Raw genomic sequence first — 21628 nt, 5'->3', positions numbered from 1 at the left:
TGCAAGCTCTACATACACATGGCATGTGTATCCTTGAGAGGTGCAAGCCAAACATGGATATCCAAGATTAACAGTAATAAGAAGTGAAACAGAACATCACTGTTGTGGGTGGTTATATAGGAAAATTGTACAGGTACACACAGGCTCACCAATATGCCAAGATAAGGATGCAGAATATTGCAGGTACAAGTTCACCACAAGAGGTGGACCATCAGCACAGAGGCATCTCAGAGAGGTGGAGGAATTCCTGATAACCTTGTCCACAGCAGGTAAGAGAGTTCTCAAATGTAGCAGTAGCTTGGATGTGGGATCTCAGTTGATGACAGCTGCTAGGGTACCTGCATGAGATGTGCAGGGTCAGTTGATGACAGCTGCTAGGGTACCTGCATGAGATGTGCAGGGTCAGTTGATGACAGCTGCTAGGGTACCTGCATGAGATGTGCAGGGTCAGTTGATGACAGCTGCTAGGGTACCTGCATGAGATGTGCAGGGTCAGTTGATGACAGCTGCTAGGGTACCTGCATGAGATGTGCAGGGTCAGTTGATGACAGCTGCTAGGGTACCTGCATGAGATGTGCAGGGTCAGTACTATTATTTCCATTACTGATGTACAGCATGAATGGGTTATTCAGCTGGACACTGATGTATATCTCATTCCCAGGTTCATTACAACTGCAACCAACAACCTGCACTACAAGATACGTATGTGCCCACAGTCCATGCAAATAATCAGCCAGTAACAGTATATGCATATGTTGGTGAGAGTTACACACATTCAAACGGTGGCACAGGCATGTTATAATTATACTTTCAGGAGCTCAGTTGGTTAATGCAACAGAAACCTTCATGTCCACCAGCATAACCGTTCTTCACATCATCCTTGAGTCCATGTGTGGCTAGTACATGTTTACTAACTCCTGTGTTGTGTCTTTGTCCTCATGGTAGTAGTAGTAAACAATCTTCTGGTCAAAGAAATGACCGTAGGTTAGCTGCTGGTAGATCTGTGCATAACACTCAGGGAAACTGTGTGCAACATCATGGACACTGGCCCCAAAAGCAGCCACTAACATTTGCTGCTGTGATACTTGTGCTACTCCTGCATTATAATTATGAGCAAAATTCCTGTTACACTGCTGGAACTTAAGTATTAGTCATAGCTGGAAAGTTCTGATGTATATAATAGATGATCACCACAGCTCCTGCTAATTGCATTCATTTCTAAATAACTTTGTCATGCTTCCTCTCATCCTTGCATCAACATGTTGACTCTTATTTGCATGACATTATGCAGTCCGTTGCATACGATGAGTACTGAGCTACTTCTTCAGTAATGTATTCATGCTGTGTGTGTCTTTGAATTGACTTGTCTTTGCTTATCACAATTTACTCTACTGTTTTACATTACCTTTGTTTCTGAAAAAAAAACAGACTCAAATTTCTAAGAAAACTACTAGCCTTGACCATTCTGAGTGACTTTGTAGTATGAGTGCAAAATGTTAACTCTAAGCAAATTAATTTTGTAGTTATAGTAAATGGTCACATTCATTTGAAGAATATAGCTTCCCTTCCTAATGCTATGGGTATTAAAGTATGGGTCTGGATGTGTATATAATAACATTTGTATAGGCCTTGGAAAATAACCAAGTAAATACGATCCACTAATGAAGTTCTTGCATGCAACACGCGTGGTGTTGTTTGCATATCTGCTTATAAGGGTTAGATAGTACAGATGTGACTATCAAAAGCCTTCTGTGACCAAGGTGCCCAGTCTCATTTTGTTTGATCCTGAGCTGTTTATATGCTCCTTCCAATGACCATAGACCAAGAACTGCAGTGCAAATGGAACTGCAGAAGCTCTGATAAAGGGTGGTGCATAAGAACAGATGCCGGTCTGTGGTTGTACCGCATTAACTGAGCAGATGGAAAGTAATAGTTGTTAAGGTAGCACATCATGCAGCAGAAGATTGCAGGCATGTCAGGATCTGTATACCTCCTCATGGCTAAAGCAGAGAAGCTTGCAACAGTCAGCTGCTGAAGGCCTCTACAATGTAGGATCTAATTTGTATCATCAGTGTTGACAGCTGTCTGGCTGTAAGTCAAGCATGCTGTAGGTCTAGCGGTCCTAACTATAAGCAGGAATGCAAATCAGAGGGCATAAAATGAACTTTTATTAAAAGAAAATGAAAACTTTACTTCAGTCTAACTGAGCTAAAATCTCTAAACTGAAATCTTCATAATTATTTCCAATATGTTGTAGCTGTAGGAAAGGTAAAAGCACTCTTCTGCCATCTCACCTACTGCAGACTTGATTGCACACAATAGGTGTCCTTGAATAAGTAGGACTGGGCTGCATTCTGTGAACTGGCTTTGTTTATTCTCTTGTAAACCAATAGTGCCAAAGAATAGGAATAAACTGTGATTCTTATATAACAGCATGGATGCTCTGAACTCTGTTTAGAGTAATCTAAATTGACTGAAGCATAACATGCAGCATTATCTCTGTCTCTGTCTCTCTCTCACACACACACACACACACACACACACACACACACACACACACACACACACACACACACACACACACACACACACACACACACACACACATACACACACACACACACACACACACACACACACACACACACACACACACACACACACACACACACACACACACACACACACACAGAATAAGGGTTGACCTACCAGCTAACACAATGTGCTTTTTCAGCTCACCATTTAGTAAAACTTAAATATTAAAAACTGTGAGGCACACAACATAGTAAAGCACACAAAAAAAATCATTTTTGCAGGGGAGCAAGATAACTTGTCCCTCACTCACTGTATATTATATATACTAGCTCTACAGTCACACCATAGTAGATAAAATGGTAAAAACCCTGCAAAAGCATTATGCTGACACGCACACTGCAACACATTGCGGTAAAACACACAGTGCCATTACATTTTAGAACTAAAGCCTTTTGACTATTAGTACAGTGATCAACTGCAACTATGCCTTCACTCATAAAGTATTTTAAAGAAATCCTAAAGATAGGAAGGCTATTCCCTGGGAATAGGCTAGGGTGATAGATGAAGTAATCACAATGCAGTGAACCAGAAAGGACTTAATTAGATATGCTGGGATACTTTAATTTCTCAGGAAGACAAACACATAGCAGAGGTTAAAGTGCAGGCTTCTAAAGATAACAACAAAGGTAGACAGTATAGCCTGATGCCCATCTAAAGACAAAACATGTAGAGTGGCTAGAGCATGGGGCAATGCACAGAGTCAGATTATGATGGGTAACACTTATGTTCTTCCCTTTGCGCATATAGCATCCAAACAAGACAGAACAAGTATGGCCAGGAATGAGAAGGAAGTTGGTGACCATAGTTATAAGACACCACAAAGCTAATCAGACTGCGAAATGGAAGACCAAACTGCATTAGGTGAGTTAGGGGTGTAGTCCAGCTTTTGATAATGGGTCTCATTTTTCCATTGCATTCTCTACACAAAGTAATTACCTTTTTGAGCCACACTGGTGTATCGCAATTGTTGTCTGACTACATGAACAGTTACAGCGTTCAGTGAAGCAGGGCTGATGGCAACAAAATGAAATATGTGGTAGTGCAAATGGAAAAAACTAAGAGGGGCAAATATTCATAGTCTAGGACACTGGTGGCAGAAAGCATACTGGGTAGGTTATGTTGGTCATAGAAAATATTCATGGCTGGGACATGGTTTTTGTTGTTGTGTTTACTGAAACTGGCAAACAATCATCCGTGAGGATTATTTTTTCTTCTTTTTAGTAAATGTATTTATTGACTGTGGTGCTAGTCAATTCAATTTGTATGTTGCAGTGCTGAAATAGTTCCACAGTTTGAAATGTTCTTAACTGGATAAAACAGAAAATTGTACGGTTTTGTCTCATATTTTTGATCCATTGCAAAAGTCAGTTGTTCCATCTACCTTGAAGTTTGAGATAGAGTTAACACTTCACTCAATCAATGTGTATTTGTGAGCGTGGCTATGCATGTGTGTGTGTGTGTGTGTGTGTGTGTGTGTGTGTGTGTGTGTGTGTGTGTGTGTGTGTGTGTGTGTGTGTGCATGTGTGTGCACTTTTGTATGTCTGCATCTGAGTCTGTTTATGTTTCTGTATATGTATATAGTTGCATAGAGCACAGATGGCAAATGTGTGAAAGCATGTAAAACTTGAGTTGTTTTTTAAAATAAACTGTGAATACTGAATCAATTTACCAGCAAATGTTGGTTTTATTTATTTTGCCAGACATGTTATGTAGGAAGTATTTTGTAAGCTTTTTATAAATGTGACAAATCCCTTCTTGATGTGAGATTACAGCCAAGAGTTGTTTAGCTATTAAACGTTTAAAATGTTCTCATATGTTCTTATATGTTTAAAAACTACTCATAATAAGTACATCATTCTAAATCCCCTTAGAAGTATGTGAGTTATGACCTATGATCACATACCCCATGGTACATTTTGGGATATATAAACTTCATGTTTTGGATTTGAAGCTAAAGAGGAGCTGACATAATTATATTAAATCAATGCCATTGTAAGTGTGGGGAAAAAGTGGGGTAAGAGGGGTAATTACCTTGGGCACTGATTTTTCTAGGGCACAATTCACACAGAATAAATAAATATGTATTTATTTCTATCTATCTATCCAGCTATCTGTCTATCTATCTATCTATCTATCTATCTATCTATCTATCTATCTATCTATATGGATCTACTTCACACAACTGGAAACTCAAAGCACTGAATTTCATTTGCTGAGACCACAATACCTAATTTTCAAAATACTGAAAACTCATTTGACTGAGTCTCATTATAATGAAAGCTTACAATGCTGATTTTCAAAATATGAATTTTAAGCCATAGACCTGCACACTTAAAACACCAATGGCTAACTCTTTCCAAAAATAAAAAAACTACTTGCGTACCCTCATAACAGAAACCAGACAATATAAAACCAAACTAAGTGGGGGCTACACCCCCAACTATATATACTAAATCCAGGATCACACTACAGTGGGGAAAAGGGCATATACCCTTTACTTACCTTACAGTACTGTACACACTGCCATTACTGCCAGGTGTGCATGAAACATCCCCATATTACTTTAGATGCTTCCCATAAAAATGTAAAGAGACGTACCCACATTTAGAAACACTACAACACTACTTTCTATGCCTCTATTGATATTCTGACATTTGGCACTTTAAGTTACAGTAATTTTTTTTTATCACAAGCAAATCACAGGTGAATGGAAACACGCATCACATCTGTGGCTTAAAATTCAGCATTTTGAAATTCAGCATTGTAAGCTTTCAGTATAATGAGACTCAGAGACTCAGTCAATATATATATATATATATATATATATATATATATATATATATATATATATATATATATATATATATATATATATATATACAGATGCATATGTTTGGGTCTACTTCAGTCGACCAACATTACACTTAATTTAAACTTACTTTACATTTACATTGAATGTTGGCCAAGTGCCTCTATTCCCTGTAAAAAAAATGTGGTAATGTGAAGCTTTGGTTTATTCGATCTTTGGTGATGTAAAGTAAAGCAAGTTTCGATTAAGTGTAATTTCACTCTACTGAAGTAGACCCATATATAGATATACATATAAATATCAATATATATATATATATATATATATATATATATATATATATATGTGTGTGTGTGTGTGTGTGTGTGTGTGTGTGTGTGTGTGTGTGTGTATATATATAAAAACATAAAATTCCCCTTTAACAGAAACAGAAAGTAAGGGCAAAAAACATCTTACACAGATGTCTGAGACAATCTTGGGTGCATCTCACCCCCCTTTATGTGCAGAGAAGGCAATTATCCATAGTGAGCCAAGCAAGTTGTTTGTGATTTATTTCTGTTTAAATAAATCGATCACTGTAATCACACTGACTAAAAAATAAATAAATAAACAAATAAATAAATAAATAAAAAGCTTTGGCTTGGCTAATTGCTGCCTGGCTTAATTTGTAGTAGTACTAATGTTTTGTTCTGGCCCAGACCAGACCAGAGACAGACCACCAATCTGTGACTATTAAAAGCAACCCTACCTTGCTACTTTAGTGTTTTTGTTTTACCTGTTACCTGCTGCCCTTACTTGCTGTCTGAGCCTGTATGATAGGGTGATTGAGCATTATCATTCATTCTTCATTACTATGTTATGGACAGTCTCAGATTTTTAATATTGCTTATGTTATGCCTAATGCTTTTGTAAGTGTAGAAAGTTGCTAGAATTATAATAACATGATTTGTGTTGGCTTACATTTCTTTCTGAAGGATGTAAATATGAGTGAAGTCTACATGTCATTATTTAATGATTTCTTCAATCTTCTTATGTGGTGCAACGACAAAGTCCAAAAAACTGGGATCCAATTTTAAATGTTTTTATAGACATAGAAGGTTGCTAGTACTAATGACTGTAATGCATAGGTTGTCAGAGATAGAAGAGACAGACATTAGGTTCCTTTAGCAGGTTTTTATACAGTGTAAGACTGATCATGATGTCGTCAATTAGATTTTAGAATGTTTCAGACTATTTAGTAGGGAGTTTTGAATGGATGGAAATAGTTATCTTGATGTCTCCTGGTAACTTTTCTGATGAGCTTTCTTAATGTAATAAATGTTCCCTGTTTTTTCAAAAGAAAGCAGCTTTTTCCATTTTTTCCATGCTGTGTGTCTTATTTGGTATACAGTGTTTAGCTCAATTGTGATCAATTGATTGCTATTGTTTCATCTCATAGTTTTTAGGAGTGCAGCTGTTAGAGATGGTCAAAGGTTAGAAGGATCTTTGGTATGAAAAGTTGTTGGTTCATTTTGAGTAGTTCTTCCTTTGATGCTGCAATTGTGGGAGGAAAGGGTAGTTAGTCTGGTAGAAGGCTGGTTGTTGGAATAGATTGAATGCCAGAGCCAGTGATCAATAATGCAAGCAGGAAGGATGTGGAGGGCTGTTACTTTGTGGGGCATGTTTGTACTGATTAGGGCAAGAAGAGAAGATTTTCCAGTTATAAAGTCATCTCTGGTCAGTTCATTCACTACCTTTGTTAGATCTTGGTCAGTAAGGAGGCCTGTTGTTTCTGCATCGAAGGGCATGATCAGATTTAGGTTACAGCCACCAAAAATTACAATGTCATTTTGAGAGGCTTTGTGATGAAGGGCTTCAGTAATAAGTAGCTGGAATTTGTGACAGTGCGATGGGAGGTAGAGACAGAGATAAACAAGCTATGAGTTAAAATGCTGGAATTATAAAAATGCAGACTTGATATTTCCCATTTAGTGTTGTGGTCAATATTAGAAGTATTTTAGTCTAGGATTGCAGATTGAATTCATTTTAGTAGTATTAGGGTTCTTCCATCAACTCTTGTTCCTGGTTTGCAGCTGATTACGTAATTACACTTGGGAAAGTGTTGACTTAGGTCGGACGTGTCAGTATTTGGACACTGTTCTGTAACCAGTTAACAAATTATATGAATAAATAAATAAATAAATAAATAAATAAATAAATAAATAAGTAAGTAAAGAATACCACATGTATCTATGTTGTGGGTAATTAGAAAGGAATCAAGCTGTTACAGCCATTTCTAATGTCCTCTGCATTTAGTAAAATTAAGTTCTGAATAGCAAGCCCTTGAGATCCAGGGTTTGTCTCAACAAAGCTGCATATTAGGAAAGTATAATTAATGCTGTTTGTCTAACTATAAATTTTAAAACTTGGAAATAGGGGATGAAGAAGCTTTTTGCTACTTTGGGGTTGATATTGTGGGATGGGGGGAGTGGTCAATATGCTGCTTTGGTTATTGTGCCTTCATTAGGGTGGAATTTGTAGGATTACGTATATATAATGGGTGACATTTTTTTACTGAAGAAGGTTTGGTGGTGGATGAACTTCTCTTCAGGCATTCCAGCTAACAACTGTCTCATTTCCCACTCCATTCTATCTTTAATAATAACTTCTATCACTTAAATTATGGTGTTGCGGTAGCATTGTCACCTCACAGTAAGATGCTGTCTGGTTTGATTCTCAGCTAGAGCGTCTTTTGTATGGAGACATGCCTGAATGGGCATACCTTTGTTGAAGGTCATGCGTCAGGCCTGGCAAGCCAGGGCGTAAAAATCAACTGCCAATCATTAGCGGACCGGAGTTCCGCTGTGGCGACCCCTAACCGGGAAAAGCCAAAAGACACAAACAAACAAACTCATTTAAACACATTCTCAGCATAACAAAGTGACTAATTTTTTCCTAAAGCTCCCATCCATTATTTATAGGAGGTAGAATTGGTAGGACATGGAGGTATGTGGTTCTTATTTTGAAGGTTATTGGTTGATGGGTGTGGTAAGTTTATATAGAATTAGCAATACAGTAATGAGTTGGTTTACCATGGTTGATGAAGAAGGTGAAGGCAGAAAGTTTTAGAGGGAAATAATGAAGCATTGTACAAATGATATATGGGATCGTTGGGAAAATTAGTCAATTTGTTTTTCAAGGAATCTGTTTATGTATTTAATGATGGATTGAATGAATTATTATGAATAACAGGTAGGGGTGTTATTAGTAATAGACAAGACATTGGATGAAAGTGGGAAGGAATGGAGTTGGAAGTAAGAGAGATCATGCTAGAATAATAGAGGATTTGTGTCCACATGCATTTTCTGCAGGATGTGAAATCTGAAACTCAAATGTATGTCATTATTTTGTTAACTTCGCAATAATGCTGGTGGAACAAAGACAAAAAAGGGGTCCGATTTTAAATATTGCTAACTGTGTTGTTTCTTTAAGTTGCAAAAGCAATGTTGTGTTTGGTTATGCATCACATGACAGATAAATGATTAACTCTGAAAACACATTAAAGTTTCAATAAAACTTCCTGTTTGGACTTGTTTTTGAGTTTGAGTTTCAGATTTCACATCCTGCAGAAAATGCATGTGGACACAAATCCTCTATTATTCTAGCATGATCTCTCTTACTTCCAACTCCATTCCTTCCCACTTTCACCCCTTATGTTTTTATGAAAAGCTGTTGCCAAGGCATATTTTCCACCTCTGTTCAGAAAATTTAAAAAATGTCTCTGTAAATGGAGTGGTGGGGTCTCAACTTGGGCTCCAAATGGTCAAGTGCATGCAAGGCATGTAATTTAGTCACCATGAAAATTCTGAAATTGCATGCTAGAAATGAGTGGTAGTAGGTAATTCATTGAAGCACTGGTTGCATTTTTAAAGAGATCATTTTGGAGACGCAAGTGTTTCTAAATGCAAGTCCATGTAAGAATACAGAAGATACATATAGACTTTGCAATACACGTTACTAATATATGGAACACAAAAAGAACCAGTCCTAGGATACAAATCCAAAAAACACTCTGGAACAGTATATTAGCGCTTTCATCCACTTTTAATTCTGTGAATTTCTTCAGAAAAAAACATTTACAAATGACCCTACCCTAACTTCCTTTTATATCCTAATCTGTTGTCAAACAGGAAATGACTTCAAACAATTAACAATTAATTAAATAAACAGTAGGTATGTCAGTCTGTATAAAATACACATTCTTTAAATAAAATAGTTGTAGTAAAAACTTGTTTAAACAATATTATCTGTTAACTAAAAAGCATTTTAAATTTATGGATTCATTTAATCCAGGTGTGCTTTCTGCACCTAAAAATAACTGCCACAGTGCTTCTTTGCATTCTAGTATGTTGTTAAGATCACCTTCAAAAGAAACCTTCTCTACCTTTTCCAAGACAAAAAATTTCAATCTTTTAAAATCTAGACATACTGATGCATGTCTAGCCAATGAATTTGTTTTGTCTTTCTTTTTAATAGCCAGATTGTGTTCATATATCCTGCGTTTCAAACTTCTTATGGTCTTTCCTATATTATAATTGTCACATGACATATAAATATCAATGTAAACAACATATTCACTATTGCAATTGTAGTAGTCTTTAGCCCAAAAAGTTAGGTTGGAATGACTTAAAGTTATAAAGGAATTGTTACTGATGAACCTACATTGCTTGCAATTCCTGCAAGCATAAGTACCTTTCTTATTACAACCTGTTCTTGTACAAATATTTACCTTGTTGTTTCCTGATTCTAGCATTGACTTGATGTTAATAACTCTTTTATAAGTAAATCTAGGTCTCAGTCCAATTGTCGCCACTAACTCTTTGTTTCCAAGTATTATTTTCCAATTGTTCTCTATAATGTGTTCGATGTGCCACATTTCATTCACTATAGGTATAGGAAAAGCACTCGTATATTTAGAAACACCAGTCTCCAATGTGTTTGATGAACTGTCAATAACTGGACCTACCATGGTGTCAGTTGAATACAAAATGGGTGAAGCCACCCCCTTCTTAGTACCATTACTTCACTTTCTATCTTCTTTAGCCATTCCAAGGTGTAACCTCTAGAATTAAAAAGTGACCTCAAAAATAGAACTTCCTTTTTGAAAGTGTCATTGTCAGAAGTTAATCTACTAAGCCTAATGATCTTTCCTTTTATGACTCTTTTTTTCATATGCTGTGGATGTAAACTGTCCTTGTGTAAATATTGATTAGCGAATTCTGGTTTCCTATAGATACTACTTATAAACTTGTTTCTCTCCTTATCTATACTCAAATGTAAATCTAAATACTTGATAGATTCACCAAAACCACTGATTTTAAATTCCAAAAAATCAGTAGTAGAATTTAAGTCACTAATCAAGTCCACAAATTCCGCATAAGTACCAGTCCATAAAAAGAACAAATCATCAATATATCTATAGTAGGTTTGTACTTTTTTATAACTAGGATGTTGATTTAAAAACTTCAGTTCCCAGTTAGCCATGACTAAGTTTGCAAATGTAGGTGCTAATCTTGCCCCCATGGCTACTCCAGAGATTTTTTATATAAAGACTTGTTGAATTTGAAAAAAATATTGTTCAAAACCAAGTCCATCAAACAACAAATGGTATTCACTTTTCCACCACTAAAAACAGTGTGGTTAGTGAGATATTCTCTGAGATATTCAACACCTCTTTCTTGATCTATTGAAGTATATAACGACTTGACATCCAAAGTGCTGAAGTAAATTTGTTTTTCAGTGATGTCAAGTTCTCTTAAAATCTCTTCATCTTTATCTTTAAAGATGCCACTTTGCAGCTGTAACAAGTAAGCATGCTAGAAGAAAAGTTCTACACAAAAAAAAAAAATGCAATGCACAATTGACAGGAATTCTGTGATTTAAACTGTTTTAAACTGTATAATTTGCATCATTGCTCTGACATGAACTGAGGATATAAGGCTGTTAAAAAAGGACTCTCCGCCACTTTTAAATGGTTTGCATACAAGAAGAATTGAGTGCAGACATTTTGCTGTTCTTCATACTGATCACTGCTACAGTAGCCTCAGCTATATAGGTTATATCCTGCCAGCTTCCAAAGTTTCAGGATAACTTCTGCATGCCCAGATTGTCAAGCAGCTTGAGATGAGCTGACTAAAAGTTAAGTTTGGCCATGAAGCCCTTCAATGCTTTCCTGCCGATGGAGATTACGCTCCTCTGATGCTTTTGAGGATCAATGGCCATTTTTTGTTTTCTTTAGCTAGGCAGATAAGTTCCCTTTGGAGAAAACACCTTCCATTTTCTTATTTTTTACAGATGTTTTAATACTTTCTTCTTCAGGAAAATTATTTTAAAACTAGGAGTGTTGTGTTTCAATAGATTTTCTTGAGACTGCAATGTACTTTTAAACTGAGCACATGCTGTTTCTGTCAGTTTAAAAGTAATGTTAACTACTGTTTCTGTCAGTTTAAAAGTAGTGTTAACTAATGGATAAAATATTTTCTGTGGAGACATTGTGTTTATTTTTCTATTGTGGGGCTGCACTAATATTTGAAAGTGCTTTATACTGTGTTTTTTTTCTGTGATAAAAGGTAACTTTTGTGAGCTAGAAGTGTCTGTGGCATTTTTGCGTGTTTTCCCCAGTATAGAAATATCATTTTCTGCTTGACCATGGAACAGATCAACAGTCCCATGGTTGGTCCTTCTTTCAGGCACAAAAAGAAAAATGTTAAGCAAACAGCCTTTGCCACCACAACAGGCTAGCAATTTGCCTCAGCTGCAGGTGTGTCACTCTGCTGTGGTCATTTGTTGTACCTCAGATCACTCATATTTTACCCCAGATCACTCTGTGTAGCACTTACAGTGACTATGGACTGGGGGATAGCCATATCCTCTGCAGCTATTGGGGTTATCTCAGTGGGTAATGGAGAGCTACTCTTGTTCATCCTCTTTGTGTCAGAATGCTATGTCCATTCCTGGGGATGCAGTGGCTATCACTGGTAGCACAGTTGGACCCATTGTTCTTGTCAGGCAAAAACAGAAAGCCAAGTGTGTATGTATTGCTCCTCAAATTTCTTTGGATAGGGGTAGTTTACTGAGACTGGCTCAGGGTTTGATTTAGGCTATTGATCCTTCTTGTAGAGAAGTTTCCAGTAAAAAAAAGAGGGATGTCATCTTTCTTGAACAGATTGAAGATGGGTTCAGATTTTTGTCCTCAGAATTATGATTCAGACTCAGAGAGAAGTTCACTTTATGATTCCCCCTGTGGGGGGTTTCTCTTTATATGAGACTATTGCTTGAATGCTCAGTGTTTTCTGTGGAAGAACACTGAAGTTTCTCAGTCCCTCAGAAAATGCTATAAGTTGTTAAAGAATGATTTTCCAGAACCTACAATCATTCCTCCTGTCCTGTCTGCTTTAGAGGATGTGTGTCTTATTGCCTGCAATTTTCCTGATAGTCAGCCAGCTGTCTCTAAAAAGGCAGATAGGATGTATAAAGCTCCTCAGTCTTTTAAATTTTTATACACTATTCCCAAATTGACTCAGCAGCTAAAGCTTTTGTTGACTCCTCTGCTGCTAAGCATTTAGTTAATTCTAATCCTACTCTTTCTAATAAGGGTGAGAACATTATTGATATGTAGAGGGAAAAAGTGCATACTTCTCTAGCTTTGAATTTCAGAATTTTAGATTGTCAGACTCACATGTTAAAGTTTATTCTGCTGTATTATGGAAGTATGAGGAATGTTTTATCTACAGTTTCTTCTTGTGAAGAAGAACATGCTTTAAATAGCTTAATTTTTCCTATTGCACAGGCCACGACTCATTGTTTGCAGTGTTTCTATTACTCTGTCCATACTTCTTCCAGGGCTGCTTCCACTGGTACTGTTTAAGGACGTTTCCTTGGCTGCATTCTCACAACCTCCCATATGATGGAAAAAATGAGATTTTGAAACCTTCCTTGAAAAGAGATTTAATGGTTGGCCCCTGTGCTGCTGATGTGATGAAAAAGGGTGATGAAAGGGGCAAGCTGATCCAGGGAATCTCTAAGATTTTCAGCCCTCCTTTTCCAAACTGTCCAAGGGATTTTCTTTCTCCTCATCCTGTTTCAGCAAAAAGCAGAATAAACAGTCACAACAGAATTCAGGTAAACAAACATTTAAGAAGAAATGGCAAGGAGGTTCCAAAAAGAAGTCCCAAAGCTCCCAAAGCCATGGACGCTCCAACAAGTCTGAATGACAATTAAGCAGACTTTGTGACCCCTATCCACCATGGCTCTCTTCCTCTTTTAGAAAGTCTGAATCTCCATTTTTCTATTTGGCAACAGATTGTTTCAGGCAAATGGGCTCTGAAAAATTATTCATCGATGTTACACATGGCAGTGGGAGGAAACTCCTCCTTTCCAGGGGGTCATACCTCACCCTGTAGATTAGACGGTTTTATTTCCACCAGTTCTTCATCACATAATGTCCCACGGAGTAATAGAACCAGTTCCGCAGTCCCAGGTGGGGAACTAGTTTTATTCAATGATGTTCCTAGTACCAAAGAAAGAAAATGCTTAGAGACCATTTCTGGATTTTTCTTTCCTAAATCTGTTTGAGATAGTGCCCAAATTCAAAAAATGTCACTTCACAGTATGTTACCCCTTCTTCCTCTTTCAGGTTTCTTGGTAATATTGGACTTAAAATATGCTGGTAACATTAGACTTACAAGATGGTTATCATCACATGTCTATTCATCCAGACTTCAGGTGTTTCTTAAGGTTTTGTGTGTTTGGAAAACATTATCAGTTATCCACTATACCCCTTGAACTACTCTCTGTACCAGTAGTGTTCACAAAGTGTCTAGCTGCAATTATAGCTCATTGCTGCCAATAAGGTATCCACATTTTCTGTATTTCAATGACTTGCTTATCTTTGCAGAGTCTTTTTCAAAATGTCAGGAATCTCACTCTCTCTTGGGTGAGAAATCTCTTGCACAAGCTGGAATTCCAAAGAAAACATTGGAAAGTCTTTCTTGACTCCCTCACATAGGATTATGTTCCTGCGATATCAACTAGACACCCCATTTCTAAGAGATTTCCTTCAACAGGAAAAATAATTCTTTATTTAGATTTATTTCTAAGGTTTTCCACTCAAACGTCAGTCACTGTGAGGGAATATCTCAGGATTTTGGCTGTCATGGCACTTATAATTCTCATGATATCCCTGACAAGACACCACACATGTGCTTTTTATGCCAGGGTGTGGATATTTATTTTTTTTATTCCAAGCTTTGTTCTTTCAGGGCTCAGCCTTCCTCTCTACTCACAGGAAAGCTCTAAAGTACTTCACACCCAAACTTGTCTGTTAGTCAACTCAGTTCAAACTGCTTGACAATTTGGGCACTTGGAAGGTACTCCGAAGCTTTAGAAGCTGGCTGGCTGTTATATCCTTGGCAGGATATAAACAATATTGCTAAGGCTACTGCAGCAGTGATCATTCAAATATTTACTGTTATGGTAAGTTCATTTTACACAACTGTATTTTCTCTTTAAGTTTTCTATCTACAAGACCTTAGGACACTCATAGTAAGGTACCTTTGAGTGTAAAATTAAAAATGCATAAATGGTTTTGCATCCAGTTCATATGTGCTGTCTTCAGCATTGTGTTTGTTCCTGTTGCTCCTCATCTGTAATCCCCCCTTTCAGACTGTGTAAATCTTTTTTTCAAGATCTTTTTTATTTAAAAAAAAACATACACAACATTACAACAGCAGAATTTTTAACAATGTGACATTTAAAAACAAAGGACTGCATGGACTGAGGACACTACATTAAAAATTGCTAAACAAAATGGAAATCTAATATAAAATATTTCAACTAAACTAATCATTCAGGACAGTATAAATCTTAATGTGTGTCTGTACCTGTAAACTGGAGCTACAGCAACTTCTGTCTAATGGTTCTGGCTCCATATGCAGAATTTGCACTGATACTGTTAATGAATTATTCATTTGGGTGAGTCTGCTGTTATTGATTGATTGATTGATTTATTTATTAATTATGTTTGTAGGCTGAGAAGTTCAAAATGGGCAAAGCACATTTTAATAGAAACTCATAGAGACAAGTTTTACAATGAGCAGTATCAGGCATTTAATATGCCATTAAATAACTATATGTTATTAGAACAGTATTAGAACAGTATGCATACTGCAGTTATACAGACAACTATAACAAAAAATATGCTAAACCCTACCAAAAAAAAAAAAAATATATATATATATATATATATATATATATATATATACCTTTTGTACAATAAAGGAAGACTGAGTGTGATAGGTATCAATTAATAATTACAGGGCCACTGTACATTTAAATCACATTGAACATTTTAATATAATACATTAGTACAGCTGGATATAACCTCCTTGACATATAGATTATCAAATTGCACAGGTTTTGATATAAAAGTGTGTTGTTTAAGCATTTTATTTTGTTGATATAGATGGCTCCCATGAAGTTTTTTCTCTGAGCTGAAACTCTCTGCCATGACATCATGAAAGACTAAACCCATGATGCTCACTGACAACAAAGACATTGGCAACCTTCAAACACTGGACCCCACCCAGTTTGAGTTCGTGAAGGGCCGATCTTGTCTCCTGAACCTGATTGACTTCTTCGAATCAGTCTCCAGAGCCATAGACAAGGGTAAGGTGGTCCACACAGCCTATCTAGACCTTGCCAAGGCCTTTGACACCATCCCCCACTCTGTAATCATAGATAAACTTACTAAGCTGGGCAATAATCCCTACATCACCCAATGGGTTGCTAACTGGCTTACTGATAGAACCCACACTGTAAATGTAGCTGACTCCAAGTCCAGCTGCAGACAAGTGATAAGTGGAGTACCTCAGCGTTCAGTCCTGGGACTGCTCTTGTTTGGCATCTACTTCTCTGAAGTACAGGCCAACACTAAGGGACTCTGGCTAACAAAGTTTGCAGATGACTGCAAACTGGGAGCCATTATTGAATCCCCAAATGATGTGGATACTCTACAAAAGGGCCTTACAGAAACAGATGTTTGATACCAGAGCCATGGGCTTAAGCTCAATGCCAAGAAATGTATAGTTATCTCCTTTGGGAAAAAACATGTACCCGTGAATTACCATATAGGTGGCAGTACACTAAACACTGAAAGTGTGATAAGAGACTTAGGTACACAGGTGGACAGTGGTCTCACCTTCAATAACCACATCGCCACAACAGTCAGGAAATCCTTCTATGTGACACACCTCATCACTACGGGCTTTTCATCCAGAAAAAAGGAGGTCATTGTCCCACTGTACTCATCCCTCATTAGACCCATTATAGAATACAATGCCCCGTTTGGAATGTACCTCTCAAGACATCTGCAACAACTGGAAAGGCCGCAGAAATACCTCACTAAAAGAATCACAGGCCTAAAGCAGATGTCCTATGCTGACTGCCTTAAAAAAACTCCAGCTATACTCTGTCGCATATCGTCTACTCAGAGGTGATCTCTGCTTAACATACAAGGCCATGTCAAACCCAGAGCTGTTGGACATGCTACACTTAAAGAAATCCCAATCCCTCAGAGCCACATGCTCCAGGGATTTAAACCTTGTCATCACAATAAACAAAACATGCTGGAGGGATAGGTTCCTGATTCAGAGACTCCCCAGACTCTGGAATAGATTGCCCATACACGTCAAGCATAGTGCCTCTTTGGCCCTCTTCAAAAGGAACCTTGACGATTGGATGGGAGAAAGGAAATTCACCCCGGGGATCACGTCAAGTGCTCTGCTAGACAGGGGTCCAGGGAAGTAAAGAGTGTGGGAAGAAATAGCTAGGGAATTGTTATGGCTAGGCTTGTATAGGCCCTAGGGCTGATAGCCTAGTATCAACCTATGAACCTATGAAAAAATGAACATTTGCACTACTGTTATTTCCATGCTAACTACATCAGTAATAATTGCTTCATAGAAGGACAAGTTGTCAACTAATTATTGCAGGTGGAATATCTCACAATGAAAATTAACACATATGATGATGTAGTGAAACCTTGATGTAAACAAGAATATGGTCCTCTAAATGGTAATGTGATTTATCTTACCCATAATGCTTTGCAATTGTATGTAAGTCATTGCTTAATACCTATCATGGCATCATTTTATGGGTGTGGTTATACAGAAAAAAAGTCAACAATGAAACTAAAAAATCAATATGCTATAGTCTTCATTATTATTATTTGCAAAATCACTTGCAATATTATCATGAGAAATGTAATAATGAATTAAATTAATTGTAAAACAAAGTTGCTCACAGAAATGACCAATATACTTTAGAGAGAGTTAATGAGATGAGAGCTTGACTTGCATCCTAAGACGATGTACAAACGTTGAATCTATGAGTAAAAATAACAAGCAGTTAGAATAATAAGCAAACAAGTAAAGCCCAATAGTTGAGTCAGTACAGTTTTATTTTCCATGTAATTGACAAGGACTGCAACTTGCCACAAGGTATTTATGCAAGTAATAATGCCCTCCAGGGTGTGTGTTAATGTGTAACTAATGCCTGGAAGGCCTCTACACCCCTTAAAGGGCATTAATTCCACAATAACACACACCCTGGAGGGCATTATTTTGCTTTTTTGCTTAGAAAATGGGGTCTATGCAAAATTGTTGTGTTTTATTTACACACACAAACATATATCTATATATATATATATATATATATATATATATATATATATATATATATATATACACACACACACACACACACATATATATATATATATATATATATATATATATATATATATATATATATATATATATATATATATATATATATATTTTATTACTATATATATTTTTAATATATTTTTGATGTAAAATAGTTCTTCCTCCTAATGTTTCAAACTTGCTGAAGTATATGTTAATGGTGTTGGAGGAAGCATTTTACAGCCAAAATATGACATTTATTTATTTATTTATTTACATTTGTTTACCAGATAATGTCTGACTGGTCTGGAAGCCTGTTTTCAGTTGAGACCCGGGGAGAAAAGCTCCAGAAGTATAAGTACAGAAATACAATATTAAGCACAAGACAATATTAAGAACCACACAAGTAATAATACAGAAATAATAATAAGAACTGAGAAAATGCTCTACAAACATATGTTACTAGTAAATAGAAAAATGTACACATAAGGCCATATTTAATAGGTTCATAGGTTCATAGGTAAGTACTAGGCTATTGGCCCTAGGGCCTATATAAGCCTAGCCAAAAGGTACCCTGGCTTTCGCTACCCAAGAAAATTATTTTCCTGTGCCACTGTCGAGCAGACCCACAGAATTGATCCCTGGGGTGAATCTCCCATCCAATCATGAAGATTTTTCTTGAAGAGTGCTAATGAGGAGCTTTGTTTGATATAGATAGGTAGTTTGTTCCAGAGTATGGGAAGTCTCTGGGACAGGAATCTATCCCTCCAGCATGTTCGGTTTATTGTGGTGATGAGGTTTAGGTCCCTAGAGCATGTAGCTCGTAGGGATTAGGATTTCTTTAAGTAGAGCATGTCTAAAAGCTCTGGGTTTGACATAGCTTTGTATGTTAGGCAGAGATTGCCTCTGAGTAGGCGATATGCGATGGAGTAAAGCTGCAGTTTTTTGAGACGGTCTGCATAGGGCATCTGTTTGAGGCCGGTAATCTTCTTTGTGAGGTATTTCTGTGGCCTTTCCAGATGTCTTGTGAGGTACATACTAAAAGAGGCTTTGTACTCTATAATGGGTCTAATGAGTGACGAGTGGAGGGGAACAATGACCTCTTTTTTCCTGGATGAGAAACCTTTTGTGATGAGGTGTGCCACGTAGAAGGATTTCCTGACTGCTGTGGTGATGTGATTATCAAAGGAGAGACTACTGTCCACCTGTGTCCCAAGGTCTCTTATCACACTTTCGGTGTTAAGTAGTCTACCGCCTATGTGGTAGTTCATGGGTACAGAGTTTTTACCAAAAGGGATGACAATGCACTTTTTGGCATTGAGCTTGAGGCCATGGCTTTGACACCAGGCATCTGTCTCAGTGAGGCCGTTTTGTAGGATGTCCACAACTTTTGGAGTTTTGATTATGGCTCCTAGTTTGCAGTCATCTCCAAACATTGTTAGCCAAAGACCTTCTGTGTTGGCCTGTACTTCAGAGAAGTAGATACCAAACAGGAGAGGACCCAGGACTGAGCCCTGTGGTACTCCACTTGTCACTGGTCTGAAGTTGGATTTGGAGTCTGCTACTTTCACAGTGTGGGTTCTGTCAGTGAGCCAGTTGGCAACCCATCTTGTGACATAGGGATTTGTACCTAGTTTAGTGAGTTTATCTATAATTCCAGAGTGGGGGATGGTGTCAAAAGCCTTGGTGAGATCTAGGTAGGCTATGTGAACCACCTTACCCTCATCTATGGCTTTGATGACTGCTTCAAAGAAGTCTATCAGGTTTATGAGACATGATCTGCCTTTTACAAACCCGAACTGGGTGGGGTCCTGAGTTTGGAGATTACCAATGTCATTGTTTATAAGTTCCATGATGATACGTTCCATAGCCTTGCAGACCAGGCTCATTAGGCTAATGGGGCGGTAGTTTTGGGGTCTGTGGTGGGTCCCCTTTGTGAAGTGGGATAACCGTTGCTGTGCGCCATTCAATGGGCACATAGCCTGAGGTGAGGCTATGACTGAACATGGTACTTAGGTGGGGTGCCAGTTTGTTCTGTAGTTCATGTAGAACACAGCCTGGGATGTTGTCAGGTCCCATGGATGCTGTGTTCTTGGCTTTGGATAGTGTGTTTTTTACCTGTGCAGCCATGATTACAGGAACTTTGCATTCTTCTGGTATAGAGATGGGCCCTTTAGGGGGTGACAGGGGGGTAAAGTTAGCACTGAACCTATCTGCCAGGATGTTGGCAATATCAGTTGGTTCTGTATATTGTGCTGTAACTCAGAGCAGATCTGAGTGTTGCCATTGAGATTCTTGACATAGCTATAGAATGCTTTTTGGTTGTCTTTAGAGTCAGTGGCGATTTTGTTTTCATAACTAGCTTTGGAGGATTTTATGAGGGATCTCAGCTTCTTATTGAGGCTGACCAGGGAGTTTCTCCAATCACAGGATTTTACTCTTTTTTGCAACAGTTTCTTTCTTCTGTTGTACAGTTTGTTTATGGCATGGGACCTCCAGTTTGGCTTCTTTTTTTTGGAGGATAGCATCTTGGTTCTGTTAGGGATTGCACGATCCATGCACTCGTGTAAGTGCTTATAAAGTGCATTTGTGTAGGATTCAGCAGTCATACCTCCATTGTTCATCAGCATGGGTGTCGTGAAGTTTGCCACTTCTGTCTTAAGAAGCGTGAAGTTGGCTTTGGAGAAATTTTTACTTTGGTTTCCCTAATGGGGGATGGGGGAGGGATGTGGATGTCTAGGGTGATTAGCTTGTTGTCGGATCTGACCAACAAGGAATCGACCTCTGGTGTGGAGCACTGGTTGCCCATGTTGGTAATAACCAGGTCTAGGATATTGCTGCCCCTGGTGGGGGTGTGGATAAGTTGATCCAAGGCGTTGGAATTTATGAATTCCAGAAAACGTTGAGCACAAGAGTTGGTACATGAGTAGTTTTCCCAGTTAATGGTAGGGTAGTTGAAATCACCCATTATTAGGGTGTTAGGTTGTACCCTAATATTTTCCACTGTATCAAGAAATGAGGAGTGGGAATCCTGGGGCATGGTGGGGGATCTGTAGCAAGCTACAATTTAGATTGCGGTCTTGCCCAAGGTTTGTTGCACTGGGATAATCTCGGATGCATTATGCTGAGCAATTAGCCTGGAGGTGTGGATATCCTTAATGAATATGGACACGCCTCCGCCTTTAGTGTTTCGGTCCAGGTTAGGTGGCCAAAAGGTTTGGTATGAATTATAGCCTGATAATGCAGGGGTACTCTCTGGAGCCTTGAACCAGGTCTCTGTCACTGCATAGATGTCAATGGTCTCCATTTTAAGGAGTGCCTCGAGTGAGTGCATTTTGAGGTTTAGACTTCTAGCATTGAGTAGCAATACCCTCAGATTCTTCTTGCCTGTACCTGTTATGGAGGTGAAATTGTCATTTGAACCTTGCCTAAAAAAGGCACTGTAGGGGTGGCTAGAGCCTTAGCCAGTATCCGGAATCCC

This window comes from Protopterus annectens, chromosome 9.part0 (assembly GCF_019279795.1).
Source record: "Protopterus annectens isolate FY-2018-M chromosome 9.part0, PAN1.0, whole genome shotgun sequence".
Lineage (NCBI taxonomy): Eukaryota > Metazoa > Chordata > Ceratodontiformes > Protopteridae > Protopterus > Protopterus annectens.
Note: the sequence above shows the minus strand (reverse complement) of the source record.